Source organism: Python bivittatus, unplaced genomic scaffold, assembly GCF_059951505.1.
Source record: "Python bivittatus isolate LINGU-HERP-01145 unplaced genomic scaffold, Pbiv_v1 ctg000700_np1212, whole genome shotgun sequence".
Classification (NCBI taxonomy): Eukaryota; Metazoa; Chordata; class Lepidosauria; order Squamata; family Pythonidae; genus Python; species Python bivittatus.
The window spans coordinates 62,273,532-62,296,369 of NW_028277098.1; positions in this window are offsets into that span (position 1 = coordinate 62,273,532).

Sequence of the window (22,838 nt, forward strand, 5' to 3'; positions counted from 1 at the left end):
GTTGACCTATTTTCAATGGATTGGCCTCCATTGTAGTAGATAAGGTGTTAGACTGAGACCAAGGAGGTCCAGGTTTAAGTCCCCACTCCACCATAGAGGGTGACTTTGGGCCAGTCACTCTCTTTCAGTCCAGCCTAGCTTAGAGGACTGTTGTAGTGGGCTTAACACACAAAAGTAATTCCACATACATTGCTTTGAACTTTGATAGGAAAGATGGGATATAAATGCAATAAATGAACATACACACACATTGTACCTTGATTTCTTTGCCATGTTTAATGCTACATGCAGAAATTATGAAGGCATTTATTTACTTATTTATTTATTTTATTAATCAGATTTGTACGCCACCCATCTCACTGTATAGGTGAGTCTATTTATTGACCTTCTACTAACCTCTCCATTTATTTATCATCTATACACATGCAGCAAAAGAAAAAAAAAAAGCGAAAGAAGCCACAAATACCTGAAATCAACATTGGATCTGGCCTCTACTTTGTCAAGGGTATATGATTCACCTTCTAGTCATTTGCTCAGAGCAGCCAAAGGTGTTTTTCTTTCAATCTTCCAGTCTGGAAATTCCCTTCCTGATTCAAACAATCAGAGTAATTGGCAGGAGTGTCTGAAGGAGGCAGATGGAGCTCTCTTTCATCTACTTTTATTTTCTTTTCTTTTTTTTACTTTCTGCCCCCATCAAACTCTGAGGTTGTACAACTCCCAAACACTATGGCTGATGAAATACCCTTCAGTTAGAGTGTCGAAAGGAAGCTCTAGCTATCGCCTTTATTTTAAGTTATAACTAGTGTTATAATAGTGTCTAGATGTTCTGTCAGCCATGCAGGCTGTGTAGACAGTACATAAATATGTCAAAAAGCTTGTCACAAGGCAAGGAGTAAGAGAATGGACTGCGGTACATCCATGTTCAAGATGGAGGAAAAGATGTCAAAAAGCAGTCAAAGACTTTATAGTGTTTGCACTGAAGCATCTGGGCAAAAGGCATATGTCTCTTCATGTTCCACTGTGGTTTCAAATGCAAAGAAGGTTGATCATGAAAATTGGTATAAACAGTACAGGTGTTTCTTTCTTTCTTTCCTGGAATTTTCACCTGCTGTAAATGCAATGATTTAAAATGCTTGGATAAATAAAAACACTTCAACATTCTATGACTCCTGTGGATGTTTGGCATTTCCTGGACTTCAGCTTTTGTTTTTCATTTGCTCAAAGAAGACAGTTTTGTTTGAGAAATATTTGTACTTCTATAACCTTGAATTCTCCTGACTGTGTTGATACATATTCCTCTTGTTTCTCAGTGATCCTATTTTTAACTACAGTCCTGTTGGCATTTGTCACCTGAGTTTGCTATCAGAAAGAACCATTATGATTGGATAAGAAAAATTGTTTATCCAGAAGGGACCATAGTTCTTATTTCTAGGTAAGTGTTGGTGGAATGACAGATCTACAACACAATTTTAATTAAGCTTACTCAGAAGTGAGTCCCATTGATTGAGTTCCGGGGGTTGCCATTCCAACATATCTGAAGGCAGCAGGTTGAAGAAGGCTTAGCTATATCATAGACGGTTCAGACCTTCATAAACAAGAGCAAAATCTGGGCAACATGAGTGTTCTCTCAGAAATCCTCTCACTGACTTCAAAGGCTGGTTGTTGGACTGAACTCTGGAATAACAAATGGAAAGATGTCTTTTCACTTAGGGTGCTGAAGGAACTTGTTGATGAGCTGACTGCGTTTTTATGTATTTTCTTTAAGAAATCCTGGAGAATAGATTAAGAGCTCCCTTTTCCAAAAGGGGGACTACAAACTAGCTTGACATCCGTACCTCAAAAGATGTTTGAACAGATCATACAGCTATTGATTTTTAAGCACCTTTAAAACAGTGCGATTACCAGACCACAGCATGAATTGGTCAAAAACAAGTCTTATCAAACTAATCTTATTCTTTTTTTAAATATGGTATCTTTAGTAGATTATTGGATAATGTTGACATAATATTTTGATTCAAGAAAAGCATTTGATAAAGCACCCATGACATTTTGATTAGCAAGCTAGTTAAGTATGGGCTAGGTTGCATAACAGTTAAGTGAGTTCATAGCATGCTGAACAATTATACTCAGAAGGTGCTCATCTAACTGGAGAAAAGTACTGAATGGGATGTCACAAGATTTAGTCTTGGACACTGCACTCTTCAACATTTTTATTAATGACTTGGATGAGGAAATAGGGAAATATTTACCCAACTTGCAGACGAGAAACAAAATTGGGTGGGATATCTAATACCTAAAAGGCAGAAATACAGTCCAGAATGAAATTGATAGTTTATGGTGAGTTGAAAAGAACAGTCTAAAATTTAACAGTTACAAATGCAGATTTCTTTAGTTAGGAAAGAGAAATCAGACGCATGGCAATGGAATACTGCTAGGTTGGCAACAATACTTATGAGATAGATTTGGAATAGGAATGATTATAAATTAAATATGAGTCCATAGAATAACTCATATTGCTACAGAAAACGTTAAATGTAATTTTAGGCTGCATCAGCAGAAAAGCAGTTTCTAAAATATAGAAAGTAGCACTTCCACTTCTGTCTTCTACCTTAGTCAGCCTCTTCCTTGAGTCTTCTATCCATTTCTGGGCATCACACTTTAAAAGGGTTCATGCAGATTGGAACAAGTTCAGAGAAGGGCAGCAAGGAAGATCAGGGGCTAAGAACTAAGTGCTATATTAAGAGACTGAAGGATCTGTGAATACTTAGTCTTGAAAGAGAGGAGACCTGTCAGGGTGTGTGTGTGTGTGAGATAATACAGTTCAAATACTGGAAAGGGAAGTTACACAAAAGAAAAACAAGCCTGTTCTCTATTGTCCCATGAAATAATAGATTTAAGTTACAGCAAAGCAGATTCAGTTCAAAATTAGGACAGATTTCTTAGCAATAAGAATAATTTGACAGGAAAGAAATCAGCATCTTAATTAAACGGTGAACTTCTCTTTTCTGAAAGTGTTCAAGCAAAAATTGGACATCTATTGGCTCAAGATGCTTTAATTTGGATTTCTGTACTGAGAACTGTTGGACTCAGTGACCAAAATGACTCCTTCCAAATATATGAGTTGATGATTCTATGAGAATAATGACATACATCTACTCTGTTTGAAGAAGACCACAGGTGATGAAGTAGAGCTCTGTATTAATACTGTGTCTTAGTGGTTGCAGGTTGAATTGTTTTAAAAACAGTGGTGTGGTAGTGATGATGAAATCATTTGTTTCCTGTTCTTCCTGTGTCAGGCTGTGAGAAAATGAATCATCATCCTACCATATGATGCTCCCCCACCCAGTTTTTGCAGGCAAAATCCCTGATCTAGTTTAACTAGTTGGACCGGGTGAAGATTTAAAAAGTCTTGGATTAATAGATCGTTCAGGACAATGTATCATCCTGAAGTACAGCTCATTCAGTTGATAGAAAGATGAATTCTTGCCCTTTCCTCAAATAACACTTTCCTCAAATAACATTATCCTCTTCTTACTTTTTTCCCCCTCAAAGCATTATGGAAGTACTAGGAAAGATTATGCAGAGATTTGGTCAATATACCTGTGATACCACTTCTCTTTGCCTCTATCATGTAGCATTTCAACCTGACCTAGAACCTGAAAGCTGAGAGCCTGGTCAGTATAGAGCTATTGTATTTACTGGGACATGTTTAGAGAAATTGTAGTGCCTCCAGTAGTTATTAGACCCATCAGCTTCAGCCATAATGATATACCAGCCATTCCTAATTTAGCATATAGATTTAATAAATAAATAAATAAAATAAATAGTTGTCCTTAGAGGTGCTAGACTACAATATCTACCATCCCCATCCAGCCCTATTCGGTGATGGATATTGTAGTCTAACCCATCTGGAAAGCACACGGTTGGGGTAAGCTATTGATTGGGGTTGATACAGTATATGAGTCTAGCAACCCCTGGAGAACCTCAGATCCCTCTCCTCTTTTGCCATAGAAAATTAATTGCTCACTGTATTTCTCCAAGTAGGAACTGTTTGACCAGGGCAGAATAAAATGCAATAAAGCTTTTATTCTTATATTTATAAAATGAGGAAATCCCATTAGTAACAATATCAACTGTCCATTATTAACACATACAGAACAAGGATAATTTTTTATTCTCAGACTAAGATTGCTTGAGGGTAAACTGACAGAGAAATCAATTTAAGGCTGTATTTTCATCTAAGCTAATTGGAATAGCTAGAAATACATATGAGCAAACTTTTATTTTTTAATCATGCCAGGTTGTGTGATGATCATTCCCCTTTGTGTGCTGCTTGGAAAAGAAAACTCAGTCATTCCCTCTTTCCCACAGACCCTGATGATAACTTGCATTGAACAGAACTGCCTATGTGAAATATTCCAGCCACAGCCCTTAGACACAAGTTCCCTTTCTAGCAGTGTATTTCTGGGATCCTTTTTTTTTTTTTTTTTTGTGAGTGGTGAATATTGACCCAGGGGGTGGGTCCCTTGCAAAGTTCTGCCACAAAAGAACACAAATTAAAAGGAAAATCTTTGTTATTATACCAACAGTAGAGATGCTGGGCAAGTAGAGTACAAACAGTAGAGATGTGTTTATCACTATGCCTGTGTTTATCCCTTCTACACATGAGGTCAAATGTCTCCAGGAGTACAAAGTTCATGCTATTTTATCTCTTGTCTGTTGGAGAGGCCTTCTTTTCTCTCTTTCCTCCCTCCCTTATCAAATAGGTCTGAGGTTTCAATTTGCTGCTTGACACCATAAGCTAAAACTTTTCCCAGCAGACCCACCCAGTCACAACCAGAAATATTTTACTCCATTTGTAAACTGATTCTCTGAATTTGGATCCTATAACCAAAATGGCCTAGCCTGTGTGCATCAGCAAATACAGGAAAGGTCCAAATTGTGGAAGTGCAAAACAAAAAAGGAGGGTTTATTAATGGAGGGGGAGGTATACCCCAAATCAAATAAGTGAAGACTGAGCCCACACAGTATCTGTGAAATCCTGGCTATTAGAGCAGGAAGGACAGACAATTCAGAGAAGAGAGCATGGAATTTAGTGTTGACATAATTGACAGACAGGCAAGAGAGAATTCCATATTGCATCATTGTGTTGCAAGTCTCACAAACAGTTAAAAATGTGAAGTGATTTACACATTCACTCATATATCCATCCTTTGATGAAATGGACTAGATTAGAAGCTATTATCAGGATGTATCAGGAAGAAAAGGATCTAGTTTTGAAAGAAGTCCTTGGGTAAATCCAGTCTGCCTAGTATTTAGTTAGATATGGATTAGAATGTCTGTCTATTCTGTTAATCTACGAACAGATCTGTTTCTCTGTAAGTCATCATCCTTACTCTATTATTTCTAGCAAGTATTCTGTTGGTTATTCACTCATTCCAATTCATGCAGTTTATCTACAATGGGAGAAATGGGTATCTCTTTAATATAATATTTTGATTAAAAACTCTCAAATGAAACTTCTATTTCAGAGAAGCATCTGGAATATAAGCAGATCTATACCCTAAATGAGATCTATCCTGTGCAAAGGGAGAAAAATATAAAATATACAATGCTAAATAAATAAAATGGTATGTCACACACACATGCAAAATATCAAATGGTTGGGGGCTTTAATTCACCCTCCCAACCTTAAGAAGAATGGTATGAGTCCGTATTGTGCCATCTTAAGAAGGGAGTGTGCTTTTCAAAATCTGTTTCTAGTCTAGGTAGGCTTAAGGGTCAAGATGGGAGCAGAAGGCCTCCAAGAATAAACCACTACCAAAAGCTGTAAAATAGGTTTAACATCTAAAAAGCAAAAGAAAAAAGAAAAAAAGTCAACATTGTGCAGCCAATTAAACTATGTTGCTACTGAATTTTAGGGTCTCCAGACACTTGACCCTTACTTGGCTTGATTTGACAGAAGAATCTCAGGCATCATTCACCTAGATTAGAATCTTTAGTGTAGACAAGAATGAAAACTTAACAAAACTGTGATTACCCACTGCAGTGAAAAAAGTCAGAGAGTGTATGCATGTATTTTGTGTGTGTGTATTTCATCTCATCCATCTGAGATACTAGATACTTGCTCTTCTCTTGATGGCCTTAGGAGGCAGCTAAGCTTTATTAACATAATGGTTCTCTTTAGCCAGGAACCACTGGTTCCCAGTTCCCCAGGTCCAACCCTTACAACTGGAGAGCCATAAATTGTGTGCTGAGGGCCACAGGTGGCAGCAGAGTTGTCTCCCCTTGTATTCATCTTTAAGATGCAACAAAACTATGTTTTGCTTTTTAAATATGATTTTCATTCTAAAATATTCACTCAAGGGAAGAAGTTGTGCAATTGTGTGCCCTGCTTTTGAATAGACAAACTCTTGGAAGAGCACTTTTTATAGAGACTATGTGGCATTTCATCTTAATTTTTTCCATCTGTGGCATCATCCCAGTTTACAGCAAGAATGCTGCTGTTCTTATTCTTTCCTAGACAATAGAGATACTTCTCAGCGATAAATCATAGACTGCTGTTTCAAACACGATCATTTTGCTAAATCTAATGTTGCAGGGAAGTGATGGTGATGAAATAATTTCCCAAAGGGAGTAGAAGGCAATTAATTTCCAGGCTTGAAGTGACACTCAGATTTAGCTATTATTTTAATATGGAATCTTTTGCAGTGAAGCTTTTTTAATGTAATATAGTCCCCTTCCTCCTCCTGCTCCTCCTTATTTTTGCAAAGCTGTGTAGTTCTGTTCCCAAGAGCACTGAGCACCCTCTACAAAGACACTGAATCTAAGTATGTTTACCAAGAATGATGTAAGAGCTTCATGGCTTTTCACTTACTTACAGATCTGGCTCTTGGCTTACATTAAAGTAGGTATTGGATCTGGCCATCTTTGAGAACAGATAAAAGAGAATAATTAATTATAATCACTGAGTGAATAATGCACCTTTTCTTGTGAAGAGTATTGTAGGCAGGGATGAGAGAGCAGTGGGAGAAAGAACAGTACCAGAAACTATTGCCCCTGACTGAAAGGGCGTTTTCAAGGACTAAATGGAAAATGCTGGGATATCACTTTTAATTGTATTTACTTATTTTCCCCTTCTTTTTATCTTGAACAGATGCGTCTGAAGCTGGGAAATGTAAGAAGTTAAAGGGTTTTGAAATGAATTGAGTAGCTTAGACTAGGCAGCAATAAGCAACACCAGAATCCACTAAGTAGTTTAATTGGTGCCATAAATTTACAGAATCATTGGGTCAGACTGGAAATATATCAAGACCTCAGCCATCCTGACATTAGTGTAGGAAGGAATTAGTAGTAGCCCAGCTATCAGCTGACAAATTGCCTTTCTATATGTTATCTTAATTAATACTTTTGCATTGAATGCAGCCCAGTTTTATACATAGTTATGCATAAGTTTGCCCTGCTGACTTCAGTGTAATTTGCTCAAATAAGTTTGCATTAGATGTTGGCCTTTATCTCCTGATTCAAGCAAACAGGTTTCATTATAAACTAGAGCTGGATTTCAGAACAGTTGAGCTAAATTGTTCTGTCCATATCGTTACTGAGTTCACTCAGCCTAAGCCACTTGGGCAGCTCTACAGAAATGCTGAATCTGTATTCTAAGAACTCAAGAATCAGTACATGGAAAGGGCTGCTACAATTTTCTATGCATTTTGGATCTTGCTAACAAAATATCAGGCTCCCCTATACAGTTAAGGTCCTGGTGACACAATGTCACAGCTTGACTTTAAGCGTAATTAGCCTTGTTGATTATCACCTGTTTCTAATTCTAAGATTGCCTTTACCAGTGTTGGCTAGATAATCTGCAGAATAACATTACTTGTCTCCTTTTGCCATTTGCCCTAGGAAAAAGGAAGAAATTAACCCATTTGAAGATAGCAAATGGAAGACAAGATATGGAACCATGTGGGGGTAGTTTGATCACCAGAACTAGTGCTAGCAGTAGAGCCAGTAAGAGTAACAACATATTTATTCACTTATCTATAACAGCAAACCTCAGAAGAAGAGATGAAAGATAGACTGATGGCCATAGCACACACTCTTATCTTATACGGGTAGGAAATAGCATATATTGTTGTATGCAGCACATTTTAAACAAGTCAGTAAGGAATAATGGAAGAATTCAGGCAACTATAAACATTATGGGGGACTAGCCTAGTTCTTAGCACGCTTGGGCCCCAAAGGCATATTAGATTTGGGAGATACTTGGGGGAGAAGAAGGGTGAGTGGAGTGTGAATGTGAATGGTGAATGGTTTGCTTCTACTGTCTTAAAAAGTTCAATCAATTTACCTTTTCAGATAAATACAAAGTTCAATAGGTTCATTGACTATGTGTCAAACGTTATGGCCAAGATACCAAAAATGATTTTAGGTACATTTTGGGCATATCTTTTGGATTTTTAAAAAAACTTTAAGCAGCAGATTTCTGGGTCATTTCATGAACTGCTTGTGAAAGTCATCTTTGATTCACATGTGATCTGAAATGTCACCTTTTCAGTTTAGTGGCATTGATTAGGAAAGCAAGCCCATTTCTTCCTTGGACATACTGTTGGCTCTTTGAATAATATACATGTGTGTGATATTGCAGTGATACATGTTTGTATCAGAGATTGTGTTTGCCCCTCTCTAATATCTTTTCTACATATGGTTCATACCTTATTCTGATAGGAGATTCTAGAGGAACTGATAGGCTAAGCCAGTAACTAACCAAACAAAAATAGGGGAAACTAGGAATTGTACCTGGAATCCAACATTTGCTTCAGGCAACAAATGCACTGGATATGTTGTGGCATTGCCAGTGGATGATGGCTTCAGAGTAAAATATACAGGATCATTCATGGTAGTTATTAGCTTAAAAAATGGCATTTTTTCTTTTACTGGCTAATATATAGAAAATGTGTATTTTACTGTCTGTAAAATATAGCCTTATTGATACATGATTGAAACAAGATTAAAAAAAATAGCAGATTTTTTCTGGGTATGCTTCTGCTACTATTGTGCTACTAGAAAAAAATCTGTTTTTGTTGACCAGGCAGTTCTGGGTACACATACCCCTTTCACTATCTTGTGGTTTTACCAAGGACATAGAGTAGGAAGAGAAGGGACACAGAGCAGCACTTTTTGGATTATTTAGAAGAAAGAACTGCATGAAGCACAAGGAAAATTATGATATGCTAGTAGTAGTGATGATATCCTTTTATGGATAAAATAAGTATATTGGGGGAAAGGCCATTTGGATTTCATAATGGAATAGATACTAAGACCCAGTGAAGGTCTATGTTGTACTCTGATTACAGTACTGGGCCAGGATTAGAGAGACAAGGTTCAAATCCAACCTCAGCCATGAAAGCTCAGTGGGTGGCTCTGGACCAGACACTTCGCTTTGACATCCCAAAGTTTGTTGTGGTGAGAAGATTAAGAAATAAACTCTAATGGATGCCTCTTTGAACTACAGGAGGATGTACTGTTCATTTGTGAGGAGACAATGACACAAGAGGTAAACTGACTTTCTTTCTTAAAATCAGTTTGGACTCAACTCTGATCTGGACCCAAAAGGAATTTAAAATATTGCATACTATTATTCCCCATAACATAGAGAGGTAAATACCCACTTCCTCAACTTTTGGTAAATACCCACTTCCTCACACAGGCATGGCAGCAGCTTGTAAATCGAACAAATAAACTTCTATTCTTCTTTCAGGTGTGGAATAGCTTCTGGAAAGACTGACAGTTGGGAGAGACATAAAGCTTGATGAAAATGTCTTCTCGTCAAAGCCAATGGTGGCCTTGCCCTTTGCCATTTTTTGATAGAGTGGCTTCTGGATGACAAGAGTTGTGGAATCTTAAATTGGTGTGGGATAAACTCTTGCAGGGGTGTGTCTGTGTGAATGTGAATGTTGACCAGTGATCATTGGTACTGAATTTGGAGTGTTATAAGATACCATTAGGACAGGAAGGCCTGGCGCAATATGGTTCATGGGGTCATGAAGAGTCGGACACGACTTAACGACTGAACAACAAGATACCATTATCTTCATCTTCAAAGGTTGGTGAGGATAATTTCGTAATTGACACACATCTTTTACTACTGAATTGTGCCTTGATATATACTATTTTTTCTTTTTTACTTTAAGAATTGGCAACTGGTAATTACCACTCCTATCATGGAGTCTTGGGGATGGGGTGCTGTTGACTAGGCAACCTTAGCCACCAGCCACCTATCTGCATAGCTATTGATTGATGAGACAACTGTGAGATCAGTGCTGTCCTTGTTATCTGCGCAAAACAAGTATGACGTTAGCACAGAGTTCTCATTGCCTTGCTGAACTTCCTTTTCAGGTTACTAGTTCTCCAAACAATAAACTAAATTGCCAAACCACAAATGAAGGTCTTGTTTGTGTAATCCATCTGAAGAATGACTCTAGAGTTATGCTAGCAGCTAGGGTATATAATTAGAAAGAGAATTTGGCTGCATCATTGCTTGCTTACATCTAAAAACCAGGGAGAAGTATTTCGTGATAGACAAAGGCAGATCCTTTTAAAAACAAAGGCCTCTTTACCCAGCAACTCCAGAGAATTGTGGCCTGGCTTGTATTTTATTACCCATTTCTGAGCCAGCCACAAACAACTTGCATTCAGGGAAGGAAAAAAAAAAATGGTTTTTTCCCCTTTGTTTTCATAGTCATGTCATGGTGGTTTAGCAGCCCCTCAGCAATGCAACGTAAGGTTTTCCAGGAGCTGAGCAGAGTGGAGCAGCCAAGCCTCAGCCATAAAATTCCTGCCTTTCCTCTGTTCCTTCCTCCTTCAGAGAGAGAGTAAGAAGAAACCACAGACTCTTTGTTTCCAGCTGCTTGCTCAGCCACACTCCTCAGGCTACAGACCCAGCACAGAGGTCAGCACCAGTTCACTGGAAACCACCTAAGGCTGACCAGGAAACACCTTCTCTGTGACACAAAATTGACCTGGGAACCCAGATAGAGCAAGGTTAATGGGCTGGGCTGAGATTCTTCATCCTTTACCTAATGTGCACAGGAGAGAGAAGGAATTAATAGCAAAGATGTGCAAATGGTGAGCTGCTTAAAAGTGCCAGGCAGTAGAGTTGCATCCACTGGCCAAATTTAATTGCATCAAAACCAAAACCTAACCCTGCTTCTAAATAACCATATTAATGTCAGACCCCACTCATCGTTTTTTTTTAACTTTGTTTAGTGGGTCAACATCTTATATGACCTTGAGTGCATATCAACACAATCCTTTTGCTGATCAAGCTTTTATTTAAGTAATCATTTAGTCAATTTATATGGCTGCCTATCTTGCAACAGAAACTTTGGGAGGTTAACAAAAATGTTAAAAATGACTAAAAAACAAGCCACCACCGATAACCAAGAACTATAATAATAAATATACAGAGAATGGCTGCCAAGGGCAACACCAAATCTACAATGACATCTGCCGCCTTCACTTCCCAATCCCCATGCCTGGGAATACAGCCATGTTTTTAAGTCTTTCCAGAAAGCCAGCAGAGTTGGGACTTGTATAATCACTTTTGTAGCTATGTATCACAGTAGCACATAGCAGTTTTTCTTTATAGAGAACCAGAGTACTGTTGTCTGAATATAAGCTATGTCTTGTGCAGACCTGGTTTTGGTTGTGCATGTAGCCAGATATATTAAACCAATATATTAAAATCTGTTTACAAGTTTGCTGTGAAGATAAAATAGGGTTCCTCTAAGCTTCTTGAAGGAAAGGTAAGGTTAAAAGGTTATCAGTAACATAAGGATCAAAATCTAACCTGGCTTTGAGACTAAGTACTGAGGTTAAGAAAAAGGCAAGTGTAGAAATCATCTCTGCTTTGTCATTTCCTCTCAGTCTTCCTGAACCAGTCTTGCTACATGCTGTGCTTCATAACATCTGCTGTACAAGTTAAGCATAGAGATTTTCTTTTGTGTTTATTTGTGCCCATAGTCACTCTGATGAGCATATTCTGAACTTCACTGGCACTGTTCTGTTAACTGACTTTCTTACCTTTACATTTCTGCCTTCTACACAATCCACTGCACACTCAGAGTATCTGTATTAGTTGCATAATTTTTCTGTGACTTTTCTTGTCATCTTTTCTCATCTTATAAACCTAGTATTTTCTTGGTGCAGTAATAATAATAACCTCACACCATGTGACAGAATATGATGAAAGTTGGAATTCAACACATCTGGAGGGAATAATTTTAAGGAAAGCTGATGAAAACATAGCCAGAAATATTACCAGTTGTTATTTCCCTAGCATTATTGGTCATGCACATGGTACCTTCCATAACCTTATATATGGTGGAGTATCCTTAAAAAGGAATGTTCTGCTATCATCTCATTTTATTAGGATTCTTTGAGGTTTGCACACACATTTATGAATGAGCTTGTACAGGAGAAGAGACCAATGTATTCTCACACTGAACTCCAAATTGCATCAGATCCTGAGCAAAACACCAATTCTGTTCACCGAAGAGACAGAGATCTTAAAAAAGGAACGTATATAACTTAAAATATATTAAAAGGCACCTGCACTTCATTCAGCATTCATCTACCCATGTTTTTTTGATGAACCTGTTTTCCTTCCTTTGTTTCCATTCTTATCCTTTCTTCAAATAAATTCATATTTTGACCTAAGTGCTGAAGGCAGACCGCAAAAATTGTACCTCAATTTTTACTGGACAGGAAATCAAGAGGGAGACTTGGTGCCTGTGAACTTTGAGTAAAGGACCCCAAGAACGTAATGATAATGATCGGCTTGGCATTTATGGAGACTTCTTCCTATCTCCAGTATTGTGTACCCTTTAGAGCAGTACGAGAGGAAACTCAGGGGACCACAGGGGGAAGGAGAAATCCATGAAGGTTCCCATACTTTCACTTTCCTCAAACAGAGAGCCTCCAATGGGTCCCCATTTATTCCGTAGATGGAAGGAAGAAAAGAAACTTTAGAGATCAAGTTAAATGGAAGGAAGGAAACTTTGGAGCATCATTGGGGAATTTACCACTAAGCACACTTTGAGACTATGCTGCTATAATAGAAGATGCTGGCCTATTTCCCTATCTCAAACTTTCCTCACTTCTTGCAACAAGAAATCCTTGTGCAGTATCAACTAGGGGATAAAGGAGGAGAAAAGGGGGAGATGGCATGATCTCAGCTGCGGGGTAAGTTCAAAGGCATATGGGGAAGATCTGGCAGAAAATCTTCATGCTTTGAAAGGATACCCTGCTAATCCTTGGTGCACACAGTGGGGTCTGCAAGCAGATTCTCTCCCTTGAACGTTGACACTCTGCTGAGGCCAGGGCTCCATCCTATTAACATTCCTACCCAAGATGAAAGCAGCAGTCAGACAAGGTCTGCGAGCAGAAATACGACCTGCTACAGTGTGTGCTTGGTTCACTTTGCAAAACAGAAACTGGATTTGAGGGGGGGGGAGTGTCTGGGATTCTTATAGATATCACGAGAATTTCATTTACTTTCTGAAATAGATATACCTGGATTGGCGTTGTGGCCCCCTTTCAGTTTCCCCACCTTTTTACCACTAAGAAAGGATGGAGCTGACATTCCAGAGTCTTAATTTCTCTATTCTTCTTCAATATTCCGGGCGGAAATGGCATTGGTTGCACTCATGGATGATCTCTGGTGGGTGGCTTTCAATACCATCGACCATGGTATCCTTTTGGGTCAACCTGGGGAGTTGGGAGTGGGTGGCACAGTTTTGTGCTGGTTCTTTTCCTTCCTCCAAGTTAATCCCAATCGGTGTTGATTGGGAGCGAGAGGTCCAGCCCACGGCCCCTCCATTGTGGGGTGCTGTAGGGTTTGGTACTCTCTCTGCTCCTTTTTAACGTCTACATGAAACCACTGGGTGAGATCATCTGTCACCATGGGATGAGGTATCATCAATATGCAGATGATACCCAGTTATACATCTCCATCCTGGGTTACCTGAGTGATGCCATGACCACCCTTTCACAGTGCCTGGAGGCTGTGGTGGTCTGGATGGGGTGCAACAGGTTTCAGCTGAACCCTGGTAAGATGGAGCAGCTGTGGATTGGAGGCCCCTCTGTATCCAAGTATTTACCATCTTTGGTTTTGGACGGGGTTGCACTGTCCCAGACAGACCCGGTGCGTAATCTGGGGGTGGTCCTGGACCTTTGACTCCTGTTTGAGGAGCAGGTGGCAATCGTGGCCAGGAGTGCCTTTGCCCACCTTCATGTGATGTGCCAGTTACGCCCTTTCCTGGATCAGGAGGCTCTCCGGTCAGTCACTCACGCCCTGCCCGTCTTTCGGTTAGACTATTGCATGAGGCTACCCTTGAAGAGTATCCAGAAGCTACAGCTGGTTCAAAATGCGGCTGTGCAGACAATCTTAGGTGCCTCAAGAAGGACACATAACACCTCTGCTGCGGGAGCTGCATTGAGTGCCAGTTTGCTTCCAGGTTCAATTCAAGGTGTTGGTTATCTCCTTTAAAGCCCTACATGGCATGGGTCCAGGTTATCTGAGGGACCATCTCACCCCCATCACATCAATCAGTCCCACCTGGTCAGGCAGAGAGGGCATGTTGCGGATCCTGTCAGCAAGAGAATGTCAGTGGCGGGGCCCAGGAGGAGACCCTTCTCTGCCATTGCCCCTGCCCTTTGGAATATTCTCCCCCTAGAGGTGCAGTGGGCCCCTACCCTCCCGGTTTTCCAGAAAGGACTTAAGACCTGGCTCTGTCAGCTTGCGTGGGGCGATAAGAGTGGTGCCCTGATGACACTCTCTGAGCTGTTTGCCAATTTTATTATTCCTTGGAATTTATTTATTATTTATTTAAGATAGTTTTATATTGTATTTTAATTAATTTTATCTCTTCTGTAAACCTCCCAGAGTCGCTTTTTAACGAAATGGGCGGTGACAAATTTGATATATAAATAGATAAATATAATGTTCTTTTCCATAAACAACCATTATCTAAATCTTTTGAGTTGGAGGGTGATGCATATAGTCTGCTAAGCGATTCTTTTTCTACCCCATCAGTATGGTTACTTGTAATAACCCCAGCATAGGCTATAGGAAGTAATTTCCTCCAATTTAGATCCTTCAGATAGGCTTGATTACAACTAATATTATTGTCAGCCCTAAAAGGTAGACCAGACTAGGAAAAAAATGCCGTATGGGTCTAAAACTACTTTTATTAGAACAGCTGTAGACTGTAGCAAGTTTGAATGTGCTTCCCTCCTCCCATACTTTATTTTTATGTGAATTATGGAGGGGTCTCTCTGCCACATTTTCTGAAGTTTGTTTCTTAGTATAGGCTTAAGCCATGTTTGCCTGATCATTGCCTTGGTAACAGTTTGCCTTGGTAACTTCAAGGCCATTTTTTATGCCCTGTACAATTATCCCCAGTCAGCAAAATATGTTGCAGGATATAGATATAGATACATCACAAACATACACACACACATAGCCAATCTTTCTAAAAAGATATCCTTTGGGCCTCCTGGATCATGATCAGATATAAAATACATTAAAACTAATGCTAATGCTGTACCTATGTGATTCATGTATCCAACGTATAGCACTCATGAAAATTGGATAAAAAATTCATTTCTGCCTCAAAAGGAGTAACGTTGAAAGCAAATTCTCTTTCCTGGTAGGGAAAATGTAGAATTGTTCTACATGGCACTAACTAAAACTAAGAAATTATGAACATTTATTTAACAGCATGGGCTTTCTACATACTGTGGATGGCTACACAATAGATAATAGAGGTATGTACCTACTTCACCTATAGTGCCAATTACAGAAAGAGATGTGTGCTTAGAAACAGGTTTAACATACTCAAATTCATGGAAGACCATTGAAACAGAAGCATTTTCCCAAGAACAAGGGGGAGAGCTGCAGGAGTTGTGTCATCAACGATGCTTTTTTTCCCCCTCTTGGCAAATGCTTGGCAACCTCAACTGGGCCACTGAGGGTCAAGGAACATAAGATACACTCTGGTGGAAAGCTAACTCAGGGAGCAACTCTGCAGTTCACCTCCCTTCTGTCAGAAGGTGTCTGCTGAGTTGGCAATGAACAGCCTTCCTCTGCTCTCCCCACTTTGAGATTCTTGGGACTTTGCTCTGACCAATCCGCTTGTCCTCCCAAAATGGTTTTAAGTGTTCCCAAGTTTTCTTAATGGATCTGGAAGCATGTGGGGAATTCTTTGCAGGGGGGCAAATTGCACAATGACCTTGTTAATTTCATCTGAATCTGAAAGGGGAGGGAGGGGGGAATTCCAAGCCTGCATTCTTTTCATTTCAGTCTCTGTTTAGCGGCTACCAGTGGGTTAAAGGTAGGGGATCTTGTCAAGGCCTTTAAAAAGAATTAGCATTAACCAAATGGAAATAGAAGAAAATGTTACAGCGTTTTATAGTGTAATAAAACAGTGCATGGGTACAATTTCAGAAGCATAAAGGAGCAGAAGAAGAAGCCTGGGCAGGAGAGGGGAAATAGTTCATTTCTTCACAGCTCATAAATTGGTCCATCCTGGCTTTTACTAGGCTTTCTGAGATACAATCCCTTTTTTTTTTTTTTTTTTTAAAAAGGAAAACATACATACACAAATAAACTCACAAATCACAACCATTTTCTAAAGAGCTAAATGTCAGCTTTCACAGACCGTTACAAATGCAGTTCTTATTCTCCTGTAACTTGCCAAATGTATGATCTGACCAGCAGGCTTAATAGATACTCATGCAATCATTCTCAATCTGAATCAAGTCATTCTATTGCCCAGGGAGAAGGCAAAGATGGCACTGTCTTCCCTCAGAAAGTAAATTCACCCAAGAGTGGACTCTTATTTCAACATAGTGATGAAATAATTTCTCAGGAGGACAGTTGGCCACTTCAGGGTTGTAAGACAGACTTCATGGCACATACGTTGCATCATGCACACATACATTCCAATAATACAACTGAGGGCTGCTAAGGATATTTCCTCACTCTGATTGGCAGCAGGATTGATTCCAGTTTTGAACCTCACAGACACAAATATTCAGGTCAAGAGGCATAATAGATTTTGATGTAGATTTTATTAAATGCCATTGCCCCATTCCTATAGACTATTGCTCAAATGAAGGGCTCCAGAAAAATCAAATCTTACCACAGATAGGATCGAGAATTACCAGTGAAATGCAACAACTGCTGGAATCATTAAAAATCAGATGGAGTCTGGTAGTATCTTTTCCAACTAACAAATGTTATTAAAATGAGCTACAGCTCATTTCATCAAAGTGTCTAAAATGCTGGACTTGTGTGTATGGTAGTGTGTGTGTGTGAGAGAGAGCGAGCAAGCAAGAGAGAATGAATATATGTGGTAAATGTCAACAGATATTTCAAATTATAACAGTTATTGCATGTGGGATTTTGCAGAGCATTACTCCTTTGATTTTATGCACCAAAGCTTGTAAAAAATAAATTTCAACTGTTCTGACAAGAATATTACTATTTTTTCCAAAAATATTCCAAACATAAATATGTTTCTGATGTGAGAAAAGCTAGGAAAGGGGACTATACAGAATAAAGTGAGATCCATGCTGGATATGCTTGAGAAATTATGCTTTGCAGTTGGGGAAAAGCTAAGGAGGATAATTAATTGTAACTGTGTTTTCCTTCCCTCTTATAAATGCTTGGGAATTTAGAGACACAGCATGTAATTTGATAAAGTAAAGATGGCCAAGTAAATGCCTATACAAATGTCTCTGCGTTTATTTTTGCAGATTTGGAGTTGTCTTTAGTTCAGAGTTCCACATGGTGGGTTGATGAGTTTCCATACATCAGCACTTCAGATGTTACTGAAAAGAGTGGGGGAAACTTTCATTTTCTGTTGAGGAGCAGAGTTACTCAGAGACCACATGCTTATGGTGGTAGAGCAGGGCTACCACCACCTTTTCCATGTTTCTCCTCCAAGCACATTGTTAACACGTACATAGCATTCTTTCCTGTTATATTATTATTGTACCATTATCTTTTCTCTGGGAGCTCAAGTGGTAAAGAGTTTAGCTAAAGTGACAATTTGGAGAAAAAACAGTATGGAGCTTCTTTCTATTGTTGTTGTTTTGGGGTTTTAGCCTAATCATAGAATATGTGCCTCCCCAGTTTGGGATTTAGGAGTGAGCAGTGAGGTGGCCAAGATTGGTGGTAACACCAACTTATTCCAGATAATGAAGACAAAGAGCCTAAGGCAGCTTTCCAAATTTAAGTAACTAAACATTAAAGTGGCAGATATAAACACTTTAGTACTAGGAAACATTGATGTGCGTATGGCAATGTAGGTATTATCTGTCCAAGAGCGATAAGGGCCAAAAGACCATTCACATGGTGTGTTGTTTTCCTTCCCATTTTCTTTTGTGTCGCTGCCCTGGTCATCAGAGTTTATTGGGGTCAGTAAACTTCTTGACTGTTTTTGAGATTTAATGTACACATCAACATCTTCAGTTGTTAACTCTTTATAATATTCCTGAATCACTGCCTAGTTTAGATAGCAAATTTCACAACCTTCCAATTTCTTTATGTTCAGTTGTAATCTTCAGATGGAATGTTAAAGCCCACACATTTTGGTAGAACTTCAGGTACGCCTGTACAGTACTGTAATTAGGTTTATTTCCAGGGGTTTCAGATAATTTACCATATTCTGGTTTTCCTTCAGATAGTATAAAACATTTGTATGGCATTTTTGAAAAATTCCATGTTGCAGACTTTAAAAATTGCCTCTAGTGCATTGCCTATATACAAGTCTATAATGCAACCAGAGCTGGCATGCTGTTAATACCTGTGATTGCCACACCTCAAAGAGTATACAGTGTTGTAATTCTGGGAAAAGTGCAGAAAAGGGTAACTGAAAGTATTATGGGGCTTGAATGTCTCTATGTAGAAATGCTATGGTGTTTGCATCTTTCTAGTTTAGTAAACAAAGAGACGTGACAGAAATTAGAGAATTGTGTTTGTTGAAGGTAAGTACGTAGAGCCAGGTTTTCCCCTGCCTGAGGACAAAGATTGCATTTCGTCATCCAAATACAGTTACAACAACTTCCTTCATATGCAGTAACAGTCACCGGCCTGGACAGCTTCAAGAAGGGACCAGATAAATTCATGATAAATGAAGCTGTATCAAAGATAAGATGCCTGTTTTTGCACTTTTCAAGGAAATCAGATTGGCACTTTGTGGAAAACAAACTGTTGGATTACATGGGCCTTTGGTCTGATCAGTAGGACTATTATCTCTGTTTCTAATAGCTCAGACCATGTGGCTCTGCTATTTCTATTAGTACCATGAACCAAAACCAGAGAATAGCTTAGGAAAACCAATGAAGACCTGGGAAATATTGTACCTATGTAACTGGTACTTTTAAAAAACCTCAATAAACTAACTTAAAATTGTCTCAAGGGAGTTTGTGACAGCTCCGTGGTTATTCAAAAATTCAGAGCATTGTTAGTTATTGTTGGCCTCCCTCCAGTCATGGCTAGTCACCACATATCTTCCTGTATCAGTTAACTGCTCAATAGATGATCTCGTTAATGCTCCCAAAAGACAGCAATACCTGTAATTTCCTCATTAACCTTTTGCAACTCCTGCTGCCTAGAAAGCATTTAGCTAGATGGCCAACTTTCACTTTGGCCCACAAATAGAATCGTAGCCCTGCCTAATGTTTGCACTCAAGGTTCCTGGTTTAGTTATAGTCAAGGAGAAACTGATACTATTACCATAATTTTGAATCCTCTCTATAAAGACATTGGCATTTCATTTTGGAAGAGGGATGCAATAATATTAAGGGCCAGCTCAGTTTTATTTATTTCTCCATACCGGAGAGATTGCAGTGCAAGAACATATAGAACAACCCCGTATACAATTTCTGGCGTCTTTACTTCAAAGGATCAGGTATTTGGAAAATTCTTGGACATTCCTTGTCAGAGTGGATAATACTGAAATTACACAACTGTGGACAAAGGAGTCACAAGGATAATCTAAAATCATCCACAAGAGGTGGTTGTCCATCCTCTTCTTAAAAATCTCCAGAGGTGGGAAACCTACAATGTCCATATGTGGACTATTCCACTGTTGTACAGATCTTACTGTCAGGAAGTTTCCCCTATGTCTAAATACTATACAGTTATTTCTGATCCTAGTTTCTGTGGAAATGGGAAATCATTGCTGATCCTCTTCCCTATGTCATATTTTATGTACCGGTCTTTCCTGAATCTTCTCTTCAGACCGGACATCCCAAGTTCTGTTAGCCTGTCCTCACAGGTCACGTCCACAAGTTCCTGCATCATCTTTGTTGCTCTCCTCTGAAGCTGTTCTAGCCTGACAATAGCCTCCTGGAAATGTGGTGCCCAGAATCATACATGTGGGGAGGGGAATAAGGACTTCATGTGTTATTCATACAATTTGCCTTCTAATGCAGCCCAGAACTGCATTAGCCTTTTTGCAGCTGTCTCATACTAGCTCATATTCAGCTTGTTGTCCATGACCAAACTTAAGTCTTTCTCTTATTTAGGACTGCCATGCCATGAATTCCCCATTTTGTATACATGCCCTATATTTTTCCTCCTTAAATGTAATAATCACATTTCTCCCTGTTGAAAGACATCTTGTTTCTCTCAGACTATTTTTCCAACTTGTCCAGATTAGGTTGCAGCCTCATTTGGTCAACCCTGCAGATCCCTGCAGGACACAATTGGTTACTGCTCTTCAGTTCAATGCAGAGCATTAAGCAACTGGTTGTGGACCCACCATAATGTAGTACCATCCAAACCACACTGCTTGCCAATGTGCTTGTCACTGTCAAATGGTTTGCTGAAATCATGGATTTCATCCATAGATCATATCCAAAGCATTTTGTTAATTAAAAGAGCTAATTTGTCAAAGAAGATAACATGTCTCACATAACCTATTTTTAATAGTCATGTAGATCCTTAGCAGTCACAGCACTGTCTTCAAGAAACGTTCAAAAGGCCTGATGTATTATTTGTTCTAACATTTTTACAGGTTCACTGGTTGAAAATTGCTTTTTTTCCTTTTGTGTTCTTCTCCAGTCCTCCAGAAAGATAAATGACAGAAGTCTTGGCAGCTGTTCACCCAATTCCTTCAATATTTTAGGTCTATTTTGTCTGGGCCTGGGGACTTGAAGGAATCAGATAGATCTTTTATCACATTCTTACTGACCTGGATGTTCCCTGTTGTGTTTGTTCCTGGTCTGTGCTATTGAAGCCACTATTTATTTTGGATGTAAAGATCAAAGAAAATAGGAGTTGAATTTCTCTTTTTCCTTTCTGATTTCTCCATTTGGAGTAAGCAGCGAACCTACTGCTTTGCCTTTCTCTTGTTATTGACATATTTGAAGAAACCCTTTTTGCTAGATTTTGCTTCTTACTAGCCTTAACTCGTTTTCCACTTCTACCTTCTTGACGGCATTCTTACATTTCCGAGCAGAAGCTTTGGAGACTTGCTTGGTCCTTACCTCTTCCTTTCATTTCCAATAAGCATCCTTCGTTAGTCTTAGCTCCTTTGCAATGCACCTCTGCATCCACACTGGCTCTTTTAGATGTCTCTCCCTTGTTCACTGATATTGAGACTGCATTAATTTGCCTTTTCAGTTAGTCCCTAATGGTTGTATCACCTTTGCCTTTAATGTTGTTTTCCCATGGCATCTTACTATTTCTCTTAGTTTATTAAAATCAGCCTAAAACCCTGAGTTTGGGTTTGTTTTTACCAAGCTTTTCAACCATGGTCATATGCACCCAAATTCCCACTGCTTTAATACCATCAATCCATTCTCTCTTTTAATATCTAATTCCAGTCGTTTGTTCCTTCCACCTTAACCTTTTGAAAGGAAAAAAATACCAACTTAAGAATTTATCTGGCATCTTGTGTTTGGCAAAATTATAACAGATGTCCTGGTAGTTGAAATCTCCCATCACAACCACTTCATAGTTTTCTGAGCCTTGTTGTCTGCTTTAATAAATCTTCACCTACCTCTTCAGACTAGCAAGGTAGTCTGTAGCAGACCTCTAGCAAGATACCCACCAATTAGTTTGTCCTTTTATCTCAACTCATGTTTTTAACACGTGTTACCATCAGTCCAGTAGACCTGTGTACATTCTCACCTTGCTTGTTATGTGTATTTTGGCATTAGCATAGAGACATTTAAGACGTTTAAAACATTCCTGCATTCAGGCTCCCTTTAACTTTCTGCCTAGGGTTCCTCTCTGGATCTGGTTAGCCAGCTGGTTAGTTTTCCCTCTTTCCTGAGATGAATTCTTTCTCTGCAAAGCAGCCTCTTCTCCCTGAAGTTTGTTCAAGTATTGGGCCGAGGTATCCACAGGATTGGAGGTTTTTGTCAAAATGACAAAAACAGAATTGAGCTACTGGTCATGGCACACGTTTGCCACGATGCACGTGCAAAGGGGGCTGAGCTTCTGTTATGGCAGTGTAATATTGCTTTTATTATCTGCCCCCCTTGCCTGCCCTGTGGATGCCTCTGAGCAACAGCAGGGACGGATTTCAAATTGGACAAGATGGCAGATGTAATAGGTGGATCCCTACTGTACAAATGTGATAAGAGCATGAACATACAAAAGGAGGAAGGTTGTACCACAATACTCCATTTGCTCTCTCTCCTGTTTGGACCCCTGCCCCCCCGCCCTTCACAGACACTGCTGGCAGAAAGTTAAAAAAAGGCTGGCCTGGGCAGAAAAACAATAGGAACAGTAACTGACAACATCAACACACAAT